The following is a 22,182-nucleotide window of genomic DNA, read 5'->3' as shown; positions in this document are numbered from 1 at the left end:
CGGCTCCGCAAACACTCGGGGATCTTCTTCGATATTTCCACCAGAGCCGGCAGCCACCCGGCTCCATCACTGCACCCTTCTTTCCCCATTCCTTCCCGCTCCATCCGGTCTTCCCTGATTTTCTTCTCAGTTCACATTTCGGGGCACCTCGTTCCTATTTTTCGTCCGTTTTTCCAAAACTGAGGCTTAGCGTTTCTCACCGGAGGTAGTCGTTTGTGAGTTCGTTTTGTTGAGGCGAGAGTGGCGGTTCTTGCACGCAACTAACAATGCGCTGGCTACCGCGCTCTTGAGCGCCGAAGAGAAATCGTCATCGCTGATCGATACTGTAATTTCCTCTTCACGGATCTTCTGACTTCCAGGATATCTTTCTTTAATGTTTTTTTTCTTTCTTTTCCTTCTTTCCGGCACACTTCCGGTTTACAGTTCCGCGTGCCTTGTCCCGTGTTGTTTCCTTGTTTACGTACCGGCCTTCGAACTGGTATTGCGATCTATCCCCGTCTCTGCTTCGGTAGAGACACCGGTTTAAGAACTGCTGGAAGCTATTTCCTCCCGATTTTGCGCGGACTTCTTCCTTTTATTGCCGAGTTATCTCTGGTCGTACGGGTTAATCTTTATGGTTCCTGTAAGTGGCTGCTGCTTTCGCTAGCTTTTTTTACGTTTTAGGAGTCGATCTGGCAATAATCACGGGAAAAAATAACAGGGCAGGTAATTTTTTTACAATAAGTTGGTTTCTGCTTGCTTTAGATTTTGAGGCTAGACGTTTCAATCTCTGAACGAAAAATATTTTTTATGCGAAAATTATCGCAGAACATTATGTATTTACCAGAAAAATACAATAATGAACAGGAATGTCCCATGTGTGGCTGAAAGACCAAAAACGTCGAAGGAAACAAAAAACAATTACCACAGAAATGGTAAGATGTGTCACAGAGCTAAAAAAAAATTGGCAGTTAAAACTCTGAACACTGCTTTTTTATTTTTTTATCTTTATGCTTGATTTTGAATGATCACGAAGCGTAATAAAATAGGTATGGTATGTATATGTTGCTTCACCTGCACCTGGGGATGGCTCCTCGAAAGTTACGACGAGGAAAGTTGTGTTGTTCCAGTGCTTCACAGGCCAGAAATTTTGTTTAGTTTAGTTTATGGGGGCTTAACGTCCCAAAGCGACTCAGGCTATGAGAGACGCCGTAGTGAAGGGCTCCGGGAATTTCGACCGCTTTGGGTTCTTTAACGTGCACTGACGATGGGATTGGGTTTGATGACAGTGAGTTATAATGCATTAGCGTGAGGAGCTCCTTCTTGAACAAAAGTTTACGTCCGCCTTATTGTTGTGTACATTTTGACCTGCCACTGAAAACTCCTCCGGTGTTCGCATCCCCGAGTATGAGTTGTGGAATGCCCCCACCACCACTGGCTCGCTACTGGCAGCTGAAACTGCGGTCATCGCCTCCAGCATGCAGGGGGACACGAGCGAGCACACGCCAGGAAAATTTAGCTCTCTTTATAGTACGACTTCAGGTACAACATTTTATTGGGTTGCTACTGTTTCGATGTACTTTTTCCTGGCACATTCGGGGCACCCGCTGTGAAGAAAAACGGTGCTCGGAATTTAGCACATACATGTACAACCACAAAGTTTTCGGAGAAAAATTTGAGAGAGAGTTTTTGCGAACAAAAAAATTCTTTGATAGGGTCGTTGAAAGCGCACCTGCTGGAAAAGGTTTTCGCTGAGATGTGCCTGGGGTATTTGGGAAGTGGCAGAGTTAAATCGAACCTTATGTATATACCCTGAGCAGCTTACTGATGTACCTTTTCTGTGCTGACCGCAGTTTAAAGGGCTAAAAACATACAAGCGTTATTAGGCAAACCTTGTGATGCACTGTTCCTCGCTAGTTTACAGCAGCAACGATGAACTGTTCGCTTGTAGGATTACAATATCTGCGTCATAGCCGGAGGACAACGTAGCCGGGGTTGGTGTGGGGGTGCGCATTTTCGATTAGGTAGTGCAGCTGGGGCATAATGTTTAATGTAAGAGTGCCGATGTTTCGGCGTGAAGATCGAAAGCAGGATTTCAGTTTCCTTGGTCACCTACTAGCTACCACAGGTGGCAAACATTCATTGATTCTCGGCAACTTCTTAAATCTAGATCCATTTAAATTATTTGCACTGGCTTGCAAAGACCGGACATTACGAGAAATTACTGGAGTGAGAATGTTCGATCGAAGATGCTTGAAGCTTGAGGTTTTCGGCCTCCCAAAAACAAGCCGAAAACCTAAAACTTTTTAAGAAGACAAAAGATTGTTCCATGGCTTTATCCAATAGTGTCATTCATACAATTAAAGGAATAAACTTGCGCAAAGAGATTGAAGAAGGGATGTGAGAATAGGACAGAGCACAAGCTTCTAACTGGTTTTTATTTCTCAGACAACCAGTGTTTATGTTGTCACGTTGGCGTTAAGCGGCCGAGCGTCAGCAGCGGCGTAGCCCTGGACGAGCGCTTCTACAACACTTTTATCTCCTCTTCTTGATAGGCGCGTTCGTCTGCACGAGTGCTAGCGTCATTAGCCCCCTCTTCCGAGAGCATCGACCCGATGCTGAAAAGAAAGCAGGGGATCTAGAGAAGAGTTAGGGTGTCCTTGCGTAGTAGAGCTTCAGGCGAACCATGTGGACCACCTCGGACCGGCGGTGGCGTCTAGATTGTTGAGTCTCATAAAGGACGTCTTCATAATTCAGGGCTCCAAGGCGTCGCACAATTTGGTAAGGACCGAAGTAGCGGCGCAAGAGCTTTGCACTCAGTCCGAGTCGTTGGATAGAAGACCATACCCAGACAAGGTCACCTGGGTGGTATTCCACATGTCGCCTTCGTAGGTCGTAGCGTTGCGCGTCCTTGTCCTGTTGATCCTGAATTCAAACCCGTGCGAGTTGGCGGCCAGCTCTGGTGCTATGAAGGAAGCAACGTCGTCATTTGGATGATCGTCGACATGAGGCAGCATGGCATCGAGTGTTGTCGTCACCTAACGTCCATAAACTAGGCCAAACGAAGTCATGTTGATTGTTTCCTGCACTGCTGTAATGTATGCGAACGTGACGTAGGGTATGACGTCGTCCCAGGTTTTATGTCGCACGTCCACGTACATTGAGAGCATGTCCGCAAGCGTCTTGTTTAGATGAATATGATGAATAAACATTTATTAAGCCCGAAATAAATCGGTGGTGCACGCAGGCACCAGACGGGGTGGTTCCCTAGTTACGCGACCCATATGTTTCCAGCAGCTCCTGGCCCCTGTCCGTCAGAGCGAGCTGAATAGGTAGGGCGAGGCTGCATAGCAAGGTCTCCCATCGCTCAAGGGGTTGGAGATTGGGGGTGTTGGCGGGAAGAGGAGGAGGGGGGTCTTGAGTTGTGTGCACTCTGCCAAGGCGTGCGGCAGGGTGCCCTTTTCTCGTTTGCAAAACGGACAGAGCATATCGTGTTCCGCAGCCCATTAGTTTGGGGATGATAAGAAGTCATCGTACGGTGACTGGTGTGACTGAAAATTAGAATTTGGTCCAGGAGCTCAGAAGAAAAGGCAGCCCCTCTGTCCGTAATCAAAACTTGTGGAGCACCGTAACGTAAAATGATTTGATGAACTAAGAAATGGGGTACTTAGATGGCGATTCTACTTTGAAGAGATGCTGTTCCCCCATAACGTGTGAGATGATCAGTGACTGCTGCTATCCACCTTTTTCTGGAGCCTGATGTAGGAAAGGTCCCGAGCAAGCCCATGTCGACTTTTTGAAATGCTTGCGAAAGCGGCTCAATGGGCTTGAGGAATCCGGCTGGCTTCACGGGCGAAATTTTGCTGCGAAGGCAATCCCGACAAGTGCGGACGTAATGCGCAACGTCATTACCCAGGCGAGGCATGTAGTACTTGTGTTTAATTCTGGCTTGTGTTCTAGTAACACCAAGATGGCCGGAAGCTGGTTCGTCATGGCAGGTGTGAAGAATTTCGTCACGTAGTTTCGCAGGGAAGACCAGCAAGTATTGCCTACAGTTGGCGGCGAAATTTTTCTTGTAAAGAACACCGTTTAGTATGCAGAGAGACGACAAAGCTCGCCTGAAGGCTTTAGAAACTCTCCCGCTGGCACCTTCAAGATACGAATGATGTCGCGGAGGTGGGGTCGGTGCGTTGATGCTCGGCGAAATCGTTGGTAAGTATTGCAGTCAAGAAAACTTCGTTGTCAGCAGCGTCGTCCGGAGCTGCTTGCACGGGAGCACGAGATAAGCAGTCGGCGTTTGCGTGGGCATGACTGGATTTGTAAATGAAAGCGGTATCAAACTCTTGAAGTCTAAGGCTCCATCGTGCGGGGCGCCCGGAGGGATCCTTGAGGTTTGTAAGCCAGCATAGTGCGTGATGATCGGTCTCTACTTTGAAAGAGCGGCCATAAAGGTATGGTCTGAACTTCGAAACTGCCCACACGATGGCGAGGCGCTCTTTTTCAGAGGCAGAGTACTTGGCTTCCGTCCGTCTTCGATAGTGCGCGGCTCGCATAGGCGATGACAGATGGTTGGTCCCACCGAACATGAACTAGGACAGCGCCAAAACCAACGTTGCTTGCATCGGCGTGCACCCTTCTGTCTGCAAGTTTATCAAAGTGCGCCAGTACAGGGGGTGACTGCAGGCGGCGTTGAAGCTCTTGAAACGCCATCTGCTGTGGTGGTTCCCACTTGAACTGCACATGCGCCTTTGTAAGACCAGTAAGGGGTGAGGAAATTCTAGAGAAATTATCCACGAAGTGGCGGTAATACGCTTATAGTCTGAGGAATCGGCGAACTTGGAAAATTGGAAAATTGGAAATGGCGGATGTTTTCTCGGGATCCGGTAGGACTCCTTCGTAGTTCACGACATGGCCTAAAAACTTTAACTCTTCATATGCAAAATGACATTTCTTGGAATTTTGAGCAAAGCCTGACAACGTTATGGCCTGCAATAGGTCCTTGAGCCGACGCAGATGCTCCTAGAAAGAGGGGGAGAAACGAAGACGTCGTCCAAGTAGACCAGACAAGTTTGCCACTTCCAACTCGCAAGAACGGTATCCATGAGCCTTTGGAATGTCGTGGGTGCCGAACAAAGACCAAATGACATCACCTGAAAATCGTACAGGCTGTCTGGAATGATGAATGCAGTTTTTCGCGGTCCCTCTCATCTATCTCAATTTGCCAATATCCATACTTCAGATCCATGGAGGATAAATATCTGGTGTTGCATAAGCGATCCAAGTCGTCGTCAATTCTGAATGGCGCATACACATCCTTTTTACTGATGTTGTTTAACCGACGGTAGTAAACACAGAGTCGTAAGGCGCCGTCCTTCTTCACAAGCACGAAAGATGCCGCCCACGGGCTCCTAGAAGGTCTAATAATGTCGTTGGCGAGCATTTCTTTCACTTGTGTTCTGATAGCCTCACGTTTTTTAGTGTGCATTCGATAAGGTGACTGCCGGAGTGGTGGAACATTTTCATCTGTAATTACGCGATGTTTCGCAAGATGCTTCCGCCCGCTGCGTGACGACGACGCGAAGGCACCAAGGTAGTGATCGAGCAGTTCTCGCACTTTGTCTCGCTGCTCGAGCGGCAGGGTTGGGTTAATGCCGTACTGAACACCAGCAGGTCTATCAGGCTCAGTTGTTGAAGCAGTCGTTAAAATGTGAACACACCTAGTTTCACTAAGAGCGTCAATATACGCCACAGTCGTCCCCTTGTTAAGGTGCTGGTGTTCGTTACTGAAATTTGTGAGAAGAACGCTGACCTTGCTATCCTCGAGGAAGACAACCGCCCTGGCGACGGAAAGTCTTCTCTCCAGAAGCAACAACTGCTTGCTTTCCACGACACCCTCAATTTGCTGTATGTTTTTTGAGCCAACGGTTACCATTACACTGGAACATGGAGGCATGGTCACGTGTTTTTCTAGAATCTGCAGCGCCGCTTGGAGAACACTGTCGACGGATATGGCGTTCTCGGTCGAGAACTCGACGGACTGCGATTGCAGATCCATTACAGCCCCGTTTTCAGTAAGGAAGTCTGTGCCGAGTATGACATCCCGGGAGCGCTCGGCTAGCACTACGAACGTTGCCAGGAATGTTTGGCCTTGCACGGTTACCCGCGACGTGCACGTTCCCGTTGGTGTTATCAAATGGCCTCTGCAGTACGCATCTGTGGGCCGTCCCAAGCGGCTGGATCTGTTTTAGTGCCGCAGCAAACTTTCCGCTGAGCACAGAATAATCGGCGCCAGTAACCACCTGCGCGTTTACATCGGCGCCGTCGACCGAAATCTAAGTCGGCTGTTGCTAGCGTCTTACTTTGGGGGCGTCGTGTCCACGGAGGGGTACGAGAGGACATCGGCTTGTTTTGAGGCACTTTGGCTGATGAGTCGTCGGTACGGCTAGGGATTTCGGCGTTGTATGTGAACTGTCTTGCGGCGATGGAGGAGCTTGCACATTTTGTCGTCCACGCCTAGAGATGCAGCTGCATGTTTCCCCTGCGGGGACTCCGAGACAGGTCTCGTCCTGGGGAATTGTAGCGATGCGGAGATGGTGACCGAGAGAAGCGGCGCTGCACTGAGTCCGCTTGGGAGATGTAGTCCACGATCTCCTGTGGTCTTTCTCCACACGTCAGACGGGAACAGCCGACGGGGAATCCTCGAAGGCCCATCTCCTTGTATAGGCAGCGGCGCCAAACATGTCCAGCTTCACCGTAATAGTAGCACAGCGGCTGATTGTCTGGCGCTCTCCAGATATCTGTTCTGCATCGTCCTAGGTGGTGTTGAGAATTCGGCTTGAAGGGGGCTAACGGTACATTAACGACGTATCCAGCACCTCCACCAGATGTCACGTTGGCGTTAAGCGGCCGAGAGTCAGCGGCGGCGTAGGCCTGGACGAGCGCTTCTACAACACATCTTTCCCCTCTTCTTGATAGGCGCGTTGGTCCGCACCAGCGCTGGCGTCAGTATACCAATATTAAATCAGTTATCACAGACATGGCTGGTAAACACGTGCCCACTCAACCAACAAAACACCGCTGTCAAGCAAGGAGAAAAACCACCCATGTGGAAAACCGCCCAGGAAAACCGCCAGCCAACCAAACCAAAGATACGTCCGCTGCATTAGGATGGCTGTAGAAAAGAAGAAGCGAGGCAGAGCCTACGAACACATACACACACATGCGAGATTGCGCGCGCGCAGACAGCTAACACACACTGACAGACACACAATGACACAGAGACATACACACGTAAGAACGTATCTCATGGCAAGGCCAGGTCATATCTGAAACCATAACAACAAAGAAAAAGACAGCAACTAAAGCCGATTAAAAACAACAGCCAAAGGCTACACAGATGAAATGGTTTTTCTAGGCGAAAAAACCGCATCAGTTCTAAAAGCAAAACATGCAGGTCTAAAACTGGCAAAGCGGCAGGTCGCACATGTCCTTCTAAAAAGGCTATTTTTTTAGTTAAGAGTGTCAACGAGGTCGAACTAAGACATTTTTCTTCAGATTTCGCTATTAGAAAGGCCTGCATTATTTCCCTCTGCACGTTGGTTTTGGCACGTGCAAGAATAGAAATGCCCCCATACACAGGTTTGCATTTGTGAGACACTGCATGATCATACAGGTTGACACTCTTGCGGTTTTCTACATTCCGCCTGTGTTCGATGATTCGATCATTGATACATCTACCCGCCTGTTCAATGAAGGTGCACCCACAAGTGAAAGGCAGGCTGTACATTAGGTTGGTGGAGCATTCCATGAACCTGGTTCCATGCTTCTTTTCACATTCTCCACGTTTTTTGATTAGTACTGTGCAGATGCTTGAGAGCTTGGTAGGCGCGGAGAAGAGGACCTTGACGTCATTCCTGTTGCTAATCTTCATCAAGTTAGGCGAGATTTTGTGCAGATCTCTTGAACATTCTGTTTTGGCCGAGGCACACTTGAGGCTTTCTTACTGCCATTCTTTTTTTATTTTTGCAGTATACTTGCTGTATCACTCTTGATTGCGGTAGAGGGATACCCTGATTTTTCGAGACGATTAATCTGGCGCAGAAAGCTGTTCTTCATGCTGTGGGAACAGCTTCTGGTGAGTACGCCTTTAGGAAAACCGGTAATAATTCCACATTTGATGAGCTTCGAATGGGCGCTTTGATAATCCAAGAGGCTTTTCTTGCCGCGTAGATTATAGTTATAGGAAGGGCAGCAACCGGATTCACTGAACGTGATTAAGAAATCGAGGAAATGAATCTCTTATTTCTGTGGCATCTCCCAGGTAAACTTAAGGCCTTTTGCTTCGGCAGTGAACACATCTACAATTCTGGATACGACAGCATCAACGTGGCAGCCAGGCACCACTTGAAGTATGAGAAGGTAGTCATCGACATACCTCAGGGCTTTCAGAACACCCATCCCTGTCAGGTGGTCGGAGATTCGCTTGTTCATGGCGGACAGGTAGATGTCACACAGCACAGGTGCCACAGAGGATCCTATGCATATCCCTTCTTTTTGGACACAGTATTTCTTGTTGAAAAATATAGCCGTGGAGTTTTGGTAGAACACAAGGAGGGGGATAAATTTATTGGTGCTTACACCTGAGCAGCTCTGCAAACTGATTTCATTGGTGTGCTCAATCTTCTGCGGACAATTTCTAGGAGCTGCCCTTGCGGAACAGAGTAATAAAGATCGTTCACGTCAACAGAAAAGGCTGTATTTGCTGAAGTGAGGCTTTTGAGAGCTCCTATTGCTTCATTAAAACTTCTCACTAAGAAGGGATCCTCCAGTGGCAGGCACTTCAGCTGCAGAAACTTCCTCACTGTGGCCTGCCATGTGCCCTTTTCCGACAGAGTTGTCCTCAGTGGGCATTCCGGCTTGTGTGTTTTTCTGGAAAAGAACACTTCTAAGAAATTGTTGTCCGATTTTTCAGCGGCGGTTTTTACCCTCTCCAAGTAAAGATCTTACCGCAGCTGTAACGGGAAAGATTTCTGCTCTTTGGTACAAAACTTTACCGCATTAAATTTCTTGTCTAAGGCTGCAATTGTTGTATCTTTGAAAAGTGTTTCAGGCAACACAACGAAGCCCGCTTTGTTATCAGCGTGTAGAGCGGTAGATTGTGTTTCAGTCTGCCTTAATGGAATGATATTTCTAGTGAAATCTTGATGCATTTAAAGATCAATCAACCTAGGCAAACAAATGCGGTATTTATAAAAAGAACTTCAAGTATAGCAGGTTCGTATGCAAAAAAAAAAAAGACATGCTCGAAGATCAGCACAACTGCCCATGGGACAAAAGCGAGGCAAAAATTGTGGTAGTAAGCTTATTTTCGGTAAACCCCCCCTCTTGTGTCTTTCCCGTATGCGCTAATTTATTGCTCTGACCCACAATACTCGCAAAAAAAAAGAATACGCTCTTATTTATCGTGCCCTAATGGGGCATCGGTCTCTGGGGACCACAGTTCTACTTTGCGCGCAACAAGGCACAGCCAAGCACCTTCACTGTCCCTTCCGTTTGTCTGTAGAAATTTCGCGCCTGCAATTTCTCTTTTTCTGCAACCTCCAAGCAACAGAGAGGACGGGGATGCGGCGCAGTAGTTAAGTGCCGGTTTGTTTGTATTGTGAGTGGCGCCAATTGGGCTTGCATCTCCGTATGACCAATTCGAAGTACCTGCTCCTTGTAGAACCAGAGGAAATTATCGTGAGAATTGAACACATAGCAACAGTCGCAAGGTGCATATGCACAAACGAAGCATAATGGCGCGCCACTCAAAAAGCGACACAGTTGTCGCGTTTGGCGATATCTTTAGCCACCGCCACTGAGCGACTAACGCTTCGCACTATTTGATATTCGTTGAGGTGAGATACTGTCAATGGACGACGGGTACGTACACGTCCTTCACATATGACCAAAGTGCATTAAAGGGATAAACATACATGTTTGATTTTCTAAATCGAAATCATTGGATGGCTGTGTTGACGCCGGAAGTGTACGCAAAATGTGCCGCCGGAAGTTAATCCTCTGTGACGTTACTGAAGTCCTCGTTGTCCCCGTACACCAATTCTGATAGGGATATGGATAGTTGGTGATAGCGATGATGATGATAATGATGATGATGATGATAGCAATAGCGATAGTCGGTGATAGTGGCGACAACGATAGGGGTGATGATAGTAATGATGATAATAGCGGAAGCAAAAAAAGTTGTGGGTTCGAGTCCTGCGAAGGTCATAAGTTCGGGTTCCTCAAACGTCGCGGGTTCGAGTCCCCTGGAGGTCATAGGTGCGAGTCCCGTAAAGGGCTTGGGTTCGGGTTTCGTGAAGGTTAGGGTTCGAGTCTCGCAGAGGTTGTGGGTTCAAGTCCTGTGGAAGTTTGTGAGAACTGAAAAAGAGAGGGAGAGAGAGAGGAAAAGGAAATGCTCTCGCATTTCAGCTCTTAAGCAGACTTAAATGCAATCGTGTAATTTTTGTCTTGAAAAAAACTTACGGGCCTAGTAATCATGAAAAAGAGCTCAAGACATCAGTGCACTGTGCTAATAATTTCGTACAAATAATTTTTACAGGCAGTTTGATCTCTGTCCTCGCCGGCGCTGAATTGTACTTGACGTCACGGTCAGCCAGACAACCTCCATGGGCTACCATGTTCCTGATGACGTGGGCATTGCTGGCAAGCACTGGTTGTTCCTCTGCCCAACCAGTGGGTTCGATGATGTCAAATATTTAATGAAAGTGCTCCTTGGCGTCACTCCATGCGGGTGGAAACGCTGAGTGGCTCCTCGGACAACATTCGAACTAACATTAAATTATGTTTATGTTCCACTCAACGCCTGCGACTGAAACTTTCAAGAAGGCATTTGCGCCTGAAACAAATATCATTTGTTTGCTTCCAAAATTTTGTTTCAGCACACCTTAAAATTATATTGCACTGGCTAGCGTTCTACTGTATGTTGAGGCGATGCCCTACCTAGTTGGAAGCTGAGAATTCGAACAGTAGATCGCGCAGCTTACGCAAATAAAATGCTTGTTTTCATTGCCGCATTGCATACTTCTAGACCTGTGTAAGCTTGGTAAAGCCCTTACGAATTTTTACTAAGTTGTAGATTTATTTAGCAATCCGGCACGGTTATATTTGTATGCGTGGCACTACGTTTCATCAAAGCAGTACGCGCGTTTTTTTTTTGACAACTATCTTGAAGTTCTGACTTACCAAAAGCAGTTTACTTGCTTTTGGAAACTCAAGAGAGAGTCAGTCTGAACGAGCGGCAAGCTTTTGCCAGAACTGAACCAGGCAATTCTTTTCTGTTGCTTTGTCAAGTTCTCTATAACTTTTTTAGTTGTTTCAAGTGAGACCATACTCTTTACCTGAATTAACACACTTGATTGTTTACCAAGATTTCCAAAGCAAGAAATAAAAAAAACTCGGCACTGATTGACAAGGCCAGCATTAAAAAATATGCTCTACAAAAAAACACGCAAAAAAGGTTTACGTTTCCAAGGAAACCACCTTCGCTAGCACGGCAATTCATGTTGACACTACTGTGATGGTAGCATGTGAGGGCGCTACGCTCCAAAGAGAACCCAGCGGAAGAAAAGACCCTGTCTATCAGTTTAACGTTACCCTGACTTATCCCTTAGAATGGTGAAGCTCGATAAAAAGACGAACGGTCTAGTTATAAGCCATCTGCACACATATAACTGCGCCTTCCATGTGACCTAGGTCACAAGGAGGCACTTCTCCGCAACTGAGATATCATAACGCGGAGGTGCATTAGATAAACGCAATCATTTAAATACATGCCCCTCAAAGGAATTACAGAGCCGTCTTCTGCGGCTTAACCAGCGCAAGCTTATTTTTTGTTTGCTTTCTTTCGCACAGGGAAGCAATGCTAAATATGATACACATCCAGCGTGAAGAAACAACGTATCGTTCGTCATAAGAACTAGCTGCTGACGTGACCTGGCCACCGTGGAGCTGTCACATCTCACTGAAGGAGACACTAATAAAGGAAGGCGCGTGAGGGATGTCATCATCGCTCGTGTAGCTGCCGCAGTGACGAAACCCAGGCAATTGGCAGCCGGAGTTAGCACGCCAGTGGCGCAAGCGAAGTTTGCGCCCCGAGAGACGGGTTTGCTGCCGCCATCTGCTGCTGTTCACACGCGAATGATAGTGACTCAATTGCGTTAAGAATGTGAGGGAGACAGTGGTATGAAGCGCGCAGCTTACTTTCCTGCCCGCTGCTTTCTTCGGCAAGTTCGTCTTCACTTGTTCGCGGCGCTGCCTTAAGGCCGCAATTAACATTTCTTTCGACAGACCCGCCCAATCGTCTCGATCATTCTGCGTATGCGCATCTGCCGCGCAATTCGCTCCGCGAGCGCTGAAGAGCCGGTGAAATTCATTGGGCTTTGGTTGGCTCATCATTGAAAATATAGGAAAATGAGGTGTAGAAAAGACTTGTGAAAGGATACAGCCTACAGGCGTTGATTAACGTCCTAAGGTGTATTCGCGAAGGCAGCAACAGTGTTGTTGTCTCCATTAAAATGACGTAGATTTAAGAAAGTGCCGAAAGAACTAGAACCCTAGAGATTCAAGAAAGCGCTAGAGTCCCCATTCGCCGATTTCGCCGATGTTTGTCCGGTCTCTCTGCGACCTTTAAGAGATGGGTGCCACCCGCCTGGGTGACAGGTGGGCCACTTTGGTCGCGTGACCTTGCGACGTAACACAACCTGTCCACCATATTGTGAGAAAACTGCTCACTGTGGCAGGTGGCAGTTCAGTTAATGATTAGTCACAAGAGGTTGCTCGGCAATAGCAACCTCGGTATCACAAGCCCCAACGGTGGCAGCATTTACCATCGCAGGGCAGTGGCTGTGGCGCATTGCCTAACCAATGGGCCGCTGCGCAGGAGTGGCAGGAAGACTCCCTGCGATCTATGAATGTGACGATCGAATTCGAATAAACAATTAAGGCAAACAAAGCACAACTAGTTCTAGCGCACCTATGTCCTATTGGCCTAACAAAACTAAATCAGGCTTCATTTTTTCCTGTCTTACATTTACCTCTCTCAAATCTTGAGGACATACTTGTATTCCGTTTCTTGTGTTGCTGCAACGAAAGTACTAGAACCTAAAATTATAAACATTGAGACTTTATTCACAACTGTAGTTTTTTTTTTTCACGTGTCCTCGCCTTCGCGTTATTTTTCATATTATTGACTATATTGTAATAAGCCTCGAAATAAGTAAGGCCAGTTTTAATTGGTGGAAACTGCAGTCTTCTCGTTGGCGGTTTTCAGTGGCTATTTTCAGCGAACGAAATTAAGGGCAAGCGCTGTCCGAAGCTGTGTACGAAAATAAATAGGTTTGCCACCTTGGCTTCACTTTCTCATACGTGATACTTGCTTTCTCTGCGGCTGCCTAAATCAGCTCACGTCAGTGTTGTTCGACCACCATGTGAAGCCATGCGCTGTCGCTTCACTGGACGTTTAGGCTCACCTAAAAATCCTGCGAAAGTCAAAGATGCTAGAGAACGCCTAGGGCCAAATTGGAACTGTCATTCTGAAAACACTGCTACACATTTTGGTAAAAATGTTTTTCCTACATTGACATTTTACTCTAGCGCATTGCAGAACTTTGACGCCTGTCATCACTTTTACACTAAAAAAAATTGTGCGACAGGAGATGAATATTGGTGTTTTACAGAAATATCACATTTCTTTACAGAGATATTAAATACTACTGTTTTGGCAACTGCTTCTAAGCGATCTCTTATTGAGTACACCGATTATTATAAAAAATGTGTCGATTACTGCCCGGTTAGTGTCTCAGGGCTGTGAGATTAGATATGTCAATTCTAATATTACTGTTCTTCCAGATGCGACATTGCAGTCGTGGATTATATCTCAGCAGTGAGGGGACAGTACCAACTATTATTACCTTCCAAACTTTACTATTACAAGTACTATTATACAGTAGTTCAGAGATGACAGTGCAGATGCAAATTCATAGGAAAAAAACAGGGTTAATAAAGCCAGCTTAAGCAAGGGTGACAGCCGTAACACAGACGGCGTGAAACACGAGAAGTTTCAAAGGCTGTTCATCGTCTTTTCTCCCCAAAGCGGAGCCGCAACTTCAGAAGAGCTTTAGCACATGCATCCTCTCTCCCAGCGAGCAGCTAGGCCTCTCAGACTCGGCCCCGATCCCACGTGCTCTCAGCGGCAAACTTGTGGGACATCGGAGGAAGAGGGAGCCGGAACGGGTCTCATTGATCCAATCCAGTGGTATAGAAGCAGCGTCGCTGCATAAGACACTCGCTCAGTTCCCGCGGCACCCTCGCGCGCGCTGTCTGTCCGACCAAGGAAAAGAAAGGAGTGATGAGGAGGAGGCCGAGGGATGGATGCTGCAAGGGGTGATCGCAGGGCCTCGCGAGCGCCAATCTCCCCAATTATCAATAGGAGCGCATTAGCGCGTCTGGAGAAGAGACCGGACTAGGATCCTTCTCTCGGACTAGCCCTCTTTATTTATTTATTTTTGCGCTCTTTTTGGTGTTATTCCTCGGCGCCGCTGCTTCTCCCAGAGTGTGTCCCCCGCCCTGGCTGGCCACGGAAGCGCGAAGTGGTTCTTTCCGCGTAGAGCGGGCAGGCAAGAACGCGCCCAAGCACGCACGGGGAAGGCATAGAAGAAGGGACAGCGAAGAGAGGAAAAAGAGGGAGAGGAGATAAAAGAAGTAAGCGACGACGTCCTCTGCCCCGTAGCGTGCGTAGATTGGGCAGCAGGCAGCGGCGAGTGGGTTTCCTAGACCGGTTCAAGCCAAGGGACCGAGTCGCTGCCGCTGACAAGCGCGGATCTGCGCCGCACGACCGGTTAGGCTCTGACCTTTTTCCAGAGCGGAGCCCTCTTCGATTGAGGGGGGGGGGGGGGGATGCGTTGAATACAGTAGCCGCGCCGCAATCAGGCGGCGCGATTGGGGCCCGTGGTGATTAGGGTGTCCCGTGGGGCTCTTCTCGTGAAAGGAAGTGGCCTTCTCGACGCGCGACTGCGCGTTGCCGGTGTCCCTAGCGAGACCTCGTCCGGTCGCCGTGAGAGAAGATGAATGGAGGAAATACGGTGCGAGCGCAATGTACGCTGTGCGCCGCCCTTCGCAAAGGTGACAGGTTGGGCTCACGACCTGGCGAGAAACGTGGAGCACAAATGAAGACATGCGTGAAAGAGGAGGTGTTGCGTTTCCTCGGTCGAACTTGTTTCCATATTTGTCGCTTCGTTCGCTTTTCGCGCGTAGTCATCGCTTCTGATTTCCAGTTACAAACCAGCTTGCGAGCTCGTCAAGGTGTTTTACACCGCGTTTGCCTTTTGCGGGAAGAAAAAGAAGATTGGAAGAAGGGGTAATTTTGCGAGCTCCGTGTGAATTATGCTAGACTTACGATATTAGCGTAATCGTCATAGAGGGAATTCACGTTAAACGATAATGTGCCTTTTGTTTCTGGATGCGTGTTCTGGCGTCAAGTTAGCTCACTACCGTAGACTCGCTGCTTATCCGTGGCTGCAAACTGAGACTCATAGAAATGATGGAGTCAAAACAATACCATGAACTCTGGGCTTCGCTTTCAAGATGAATGATAATATAATGTCCTGGTCAACTATATAGGGGAATCCCCCAAGGTGGTGAAGATTTGTAATAAGGGAGTAATTACTCACTGGCTTCCACCCAAGCGCCGCCATACAGCTACAAAGGAAAGCTATACAACTTTCTCAGAAACTTCGTAGTTAAAGAAAAATTCGTCCTGGTCCGGGGTTCGAACCCGGGACCACCGCTTCACCGGAGCAGTCGCTCTACCAACTGAGCTAACCGGGACGGCAAGCTTATGGTAGGAGGAGCGCGAATTGATCAATAACTCGAAGTGGGAACAGAGTTGGTCAAATGTTTAGGGGAATCCCCCAAGGTGGGGATTTTTAATAAGGGAGTAATTACTCATTGGCATCCACGCAAGACAGCCATACGGCTACAAAGGAAAGCTATACAACTTTCCACCTAATGGTCACAATACCCACTAGTCAATACGCACTAGTCACAATAACTAGCGTTGCTGAGTCGTACTAAGCAACGTGTCTCCGGGGCTGTAACATAAAAATCTATAATGGCGAATAGAAAAAACGTCAATTAATAAAGACAAAATTTAGCCCTAACAAAATACGTCCAATTGTAGTAGACAGGAAATATTGTTACATTTCTCTTTTTCAATCACCCAGTCACAAACAAATATAGTCTTAGATAGCCATTTTGTGTACATTCATTTGTACTGAATGCTCTAAAACTTTTCTTCTTCATCCCGCTTTTGCGCTTGGTTATGTCTGTGTGTGCTTGCGTGCGCAGTTCTTGAAAAGGCTGCTTTCCGCGTTATCTTTCGCCGGGTTCAAGCGCCGTTTCCAAGCGTAAAATATTGCTGCTTCAGGCGCGCTCCTGCGGCATCGTTTATTTACCTCCTAAAAATTCTCCTCACGCAACAACAAACTCGGCATTTCAAGTTGTCGCAAACGCTCGGCCCGCGGTTCTCATAAAATCCCGCGGAAACGCGCAAATAAATTTCCCCTCCCGACGAAACTGACCAAGGTGCGAAGGAGTGATGATGCGTCGCCTGAATTTCAAATGACCGGGTTTTCTATTGCGATATGAGAGACAGCGCGTGACAAATGAAGTGGGTGTCAAAGACGCAATGATTTATTGCTACTCGTGCGCCCAAAGCCCGTGGGAATGGGACGACGGGTCGGTCCGGCGGTAGCTACGTCCCGGGGACGGAGCCCATTGGGCGCATCTGGAAAGCAGCGCCGCCTAATGGACCGAAGACTTTTTCTTCTCTGCCATAAAAAAAAGAAAATGAACTGAGTGTACATTGTGAAACAGTCATTGACTTGAACGACTGCACTGAGTAGTGGAACTGTTTTCATGCCAGAGTGGCAAAGAACGAGCAAAAAAAAAAATTTCGAAGGAAAACAAAGAACAGAGCTTAGTAAAAGAACCAAGTGTTATGTCTAGCAGAAAGATACAAGAGAAGTTATCGCTGCTATTAGCAGCGTTCCGTCCACATTCTCTGCAAACTTATCTCGTACGTACCAGAGCTCTCAGTTGTGAGCTTTTGCAGAAAAATTTCATCAGATTTCAACATTAGGTAACCTATGTATTTGTACTCATATGCGCTTGACAAATGAGACTCCATGCGTAGAGGCAAGTATTTTAATTAGCTGAGTGGTGCGTAACTTCTAAGTATTGTAGTACGCGGCCAGTTCTTTGCACCAACTGCTGATTGCTCTGGGCTTCTTGGAGTGGCACATATTGCGCCGGGAACAAAATCAGTACGCAGTCAACTAAACATTTACTGTCTGCTAAGAGGGACTTACGGTAGCTCGCGTTTGCAAGTGGTCTCCTGCTCAATAATTTCTCATCCTCTCAAAATACCTGGCCTTTAAACGACCCAGTCTTGAGGTACGGGCCACAGGCACTGCTGATAAGTCTTGAAGGTTTCCACATAAAATTTTTGTGAGTGTTTGAACCATTTTAACAATTTTTTTGTCAGCTGCGCATTGACAAGCGACCAGTAATACCGGAAGCATGACAAGCTCAAAACCAATAAAAAATAATACGAAAGATAAATGAAGACTGCTCTAGGAGACAAAAAAACTGGGACAAATAAAGCAAACGTCGCTTAGAGCCCCCGGCGATAGACGAAGGATTGTGAGATATTAGATTTCTACACGACAGAAGCGAGGAAGCTGAAAATAGGGTGATTCAAACACTCCTCCCTTGGCATAAAATAGTTTTCTGGGATTTTTTTTTCGCTCGCAAGATCTTAGTTTGCTTTCGTGATCCAAATTTTCTAGAATTACTCCGTTTCATCGTTTTGTGTGTGTGTGTGGGGGGGGGGGGGGGGGGGGGCGTGTACTGGTAGCACTATTGTGATGCTTAATCCGTGCTTCGGTGTATTGCAGTCGGTTGTACTACGATCTCTTTTCCCTGCAGTACTTCTATATGCTGGAGGAGAGTTTGTGATCTATACGCCACATCTTAGTGTTCCGAGAAACTTTCAAGTGTTCTGCATGCAACCCGGTTGAGGGGCTGGTGCCAGAGAGTATATGTGTAGTGCTTAATGCCAGCGCATAATAATGCCTAGTCGGACCGTAATGACTCAGCACGACTTTTTCTTTAGTGCCTGGTATTCCGACAATTTTATATATTTTTTGTTCTCTGTCTTCCTTTCCTATACTAGATAGGCACACTTGATTATCTAATTCTCGTAACTGTGCTGCTTACGTCGTCAGGCGTAGAAGATAATGTTTGCATGTGGCCTATGCAGTACTCCTGTATAAGCTCATTCTTCTACTGACCAACACAATTCCCAAATGCAACGCCGTAGCAGCCAGCATCAGTGCTGTGGCAGAAAACGTGACAAGTATGAAGCACGCTGGCATGTTTCGCTAACATTTTCGTCCAAAGTCTAGGATATCGCTACATAGCTGTCGCCATTTATCTCTAAGCTTAAGTGGAGGGGTTAGGGTGAGAGGAGGGCATATGCATAGGTTTGCAACAGGAAGTTCAATGCCCTCACCCTAATATATTTCTTCATCAAAAACGATCTGCAAATGGAAACCTTACACGTAATACCATATTCTGCGCTAACAGACGCAGTTCGCAAAAGCACATTTCGTTTTTAGGTCATTGTGTTCTTCTGTCGAAAAGACTGTGTCAAAGATAGGTTTCAATTATACATTCGAAAGAAATACCTTCAGCTGTGCAGTTAATGTTTCACCAGACTCATTGTTTCATGTGAAAAGAAAGATGGCATGAACGGGGCTGAAAATGGGAGTTAATGTAAGAAAGTAAAGTGGTATCACCGTCAGGGAAAAAAAAAAAAAAAACCTTCCGTAGTTCAGTAATATCGGTAGCAATTTTGCAGTAATTTGTGTCGTGGACTCACTGAGGACTTAATGGCTGGAGCCTACATAAGGGCCCTTCGAACATTGCTTCTCTGCTGTTCAATCGTGGCGCATTTAAAAGTGCTCTCCTCTTGAATCCCGTGGCCCCTTTGTCAATCCACTCTGGTATTTTTCCCCTGTAAAGGATGCCCAGCTGTTGTAAGGGTAATGGTGCGGAGAAGCCAACTTAAAGTGTGTTTCCAGAAGCAGACGTCAAAACCACCAACGTTCTACTCTGAATCCGACTGTTTTTATACAAGTCGCACAAGCAACACTGGTAACACGAACGTAAAAGAAGAAAACGACCGCGAGCTGCTCTGCTCCAAGCGTGAGTATAGGACGAGAGAGAGGGTGACAACAACAACAACAAAAGGTAGAAGAAGCGTACAAGCGTGTTTTCCCGAGTTTATGCCGGCGGAACACACGAAAAGAACTACACATAGGTGACTATAATAGTAAAAATGCGAGGGAATGATAAAAGGTGCAACGAGGAAAATATCCACGCAAAAAAGAGGGGGAAGTTTAATGCAGCCAATGCGGCCAGAAGCGGGGTGTTCGTTCGGCGGCATGAAGTCGTAAAACCAGCTCAAGTGCGAGTAAACGCGGCCAGGCCGTTCGGCCCCAAACTTTCCCGCCGCGGAATCCTTCCCCGCAAGCTTTGCACACTTCGCAGGAATGCCGAAAATACGCTGAAGGCAAATGTAGAAAAAAATATAGAAATGAAGAAAGAATACACTTTCCAACCGACCGTAGCTTGCATGTGAGCTCGTCTGTCCACGCGTGCACTTACTTGCACACACACATACAGACATAGTCGCAGTGGAACGCACACGTTAAGCGGCCCCAAACCCGTTTCCCCAGTCTGCTTCCCGTCTCTCCCCAGGGGTTTTCAGGAGGAGTCCGCTGGCTTCCCCGCGCTTTGATGATACCCGAGTGAGACATCTTAAAAACTCACGTGCGGCGGGCGACTGCTCCTATGAAGCATCAGCGCCGTCTTTCGTGCAGCCAGAGAGTGGCCGGTCAAAGCCTGTTTCGGGGCAGACGCCACTCGCTCTCTCTCCCGCACCTGCGTGCTGCTCTGGGGGTAGTAGAGATGGCGTGATCTCCCGCAAGACCTGGCGTGGGGTGGGGTGAAGTGAGACGGTGAGAGGGGAAGAAGGACCTGCTTGCAAGCACGTACCATTATCATTACGGCTGGCTCGGCTCTGGCGCGGACAAAACGCACACCTCCGCTGGGAGAGCAGGCACGCTATTTGGCGCCGTCCTGGCGTGGTGCCGTATATACGTGGCGCTGGCCCGATCGTGCATGAAGAAGCGTGCGTGCCCGCACTAATTGCCGATGAGGCCCGGAGAATCCTTGGCTCCCTTTCGCCTCACCGCCACCTCCCTGCCTGTCCGCGGCCTCCCTTCTTTCCCCATTTCGCTGGCACCGTGAACTTCCACTGCGAGAGGCTTTCGCCTGAGCTGGTTATTAGCGCCACTAGAGCGAGCAGGCTTTTGACCGCACGAAGTGCACTCACGTTAAAGATGGCCACCCTTCGCTTTTAGAGTGTACAATGCGCTTTGGCTAGGTGTTACTTTAACGTCGGCCGTATTTTTATGAAGCAATGTTAGCAGAATTCATGATGGAAAGCGCCAGAAATGGCTGTCCTGCGAACATTTCCTCATTAGCGGCCAAGCCATGAATGAGGCGTTGCGTTATGCCTAATGACTAGTGTAGAGGCAAGTCAGTGGTGTGCAGTGTGATGAGTCACCCAGTATTGAGTGGCGCTGTGAGTTGAATTTCTGTCCAGAGTTGATTTCAAGCTAGTTGATGGCTGTCGGTAATCTGTCCACCAAGTGTTGTACGAGCACTATATTTATTACAGTAACACCAGCGTTAAACATCTTTGCAGGACAGGATCAGCTCAATGCTTAGGACTCTGACGGGCCTGAAACAAGGTTCTAATGCTCAGCTGCTCCTGTTTGCCGCTGCGTACCGATAAAATCAAAGCAATAAACATAAAACAGCGATGAGATTTGGATGTATATATCAAGAGTAACCCTAGAGCTATGAAATTAACCGCGAATCATTCGCTTCTGTGTTTCTCGGTATTATCACTTCCCCAGTGGCACAAATCTAGGGCATTAGCATGAATGTTTCAGACATGAAACGGAAAGGGGGCAGCGGATACAAATGCACAGATTTCTTGTAGCTTTGTTTTGAATAACTCATCATGAAACGGTTTTTACAGCATGTACTGAGTGTTTTCGCCTCTCTTACTTCTCTCGTACTGAGTTTCTGCGCGGTACCGAGAACTATCGGACAGGTTCACCACTTTATTCTTTTTACACACGCACTCACGTACCCTAGCGCGAATGCAACAAGTACGAACACATTCAGCGATAAACCTTGAGCACATCTAGAAATCGATGTTCATAAAACAAGTCGCGATTTTTACATTCACTATATTTACTTTCTTAGTGCGCGTGGCATTAGCAAAACGGCCGCCATTATGGAGCACCATGTGCTGATGTGAGATAGACCCGCCGAGCTTTAGTCATAATAGTCCTCGTTTGAGCCAGCAACGCGCTGTCATACCAGAAGAAAAAGGAAGGGGGGTGGGGGTGGAGAGGAGTCCTCTTAGTTAACTGAAGAGAAATTGCAAATGACCTGAGACCATATTAACGGGCTCTTACTTGTTTTATTTTCACTCACTGTGTCGTCGCTATCAACAGCTGTTTTTGTACCGTCCTTTGGCTTCCTTCAAATTGTAGTTTACACGCCGTGAGCACCGGAAGCAAAGATGGCCACCGGCGGCCGCTGGCCTAAAGAGCCCAAAAATGATTTTATCCTTGCTCCGCGCTGCTACACGGGAAGCGCAATTTTCTTTACGGTTCGTCACGCTCTTCTCGCCTCTTTCTTTTTCCTCTTCCTTTCCCTTTATCCAGCTGCGGGAGTTCTTTAGTTCTTCCTCACTGTGCCATCCTTGGATCCCGAAACGAAAGGGGCCGAGTTTCAAAGCGCTTTGTACAGATTGGCTTCCCCGCTCTTAGCTTTCTGTCAGCACTTTATATTTCGCGTTGCTTTCTCTTTCCACCCTGAATATCTGTTCACAGGCAGGGCAGCCGCACGAAATTCTTGTCGCTCTTTGGCTTTCCAAACTGAAGTTGAAAACTAGCGAAGTGAAGAGTGCGCCGACGACGAGAAGGCCTTCGGCTCAGG

General features: G+C 47.5%; 1 protein-coding gene and 1 non-coding gene across 2 annotated transcripts in view; one reads left to right on the top strand and one right to left on the bottom strand.

Annotated features, from left to right (window-relative positions):
• Positions 1-22,182, top strand: part of LOC144128612 (cell adhesion molecule Dscam1-like) — a 452,661-nt gene that overhangs the window by 31,448 nt on the left and 399,031 nt on the right.
• On the bottom strand, positions 15,791-15,864 carry TRNAT-GGU (transfer RNA threonine (anticodon GGU)). The gene has a single exon. It is a non-coding gene; the product is annotated as a tRNA-Thr (tRNA).

The sequence above is a fragment of the Amblyomma americanum genome, chromosome 4, assembly GCF_052857255.1.
Source record: "Amblyomma americanum isolate KBUSLIRL-KWMA chromosome 4, ASM5285725v1, whole genome shotgun sequence".
In the NCBI taxonomy this organism is placed as follows: Eukaryota; Metazoa; Arthropoda; class Arachnida; order Ixodida; family Ixodidae; genus Amblyomma; species Amblyomma americanum.
Note: the sequence above shows the minus strand (reverse complement) of the source record. Positions and strands in the feature narration are given on the sequence as shown.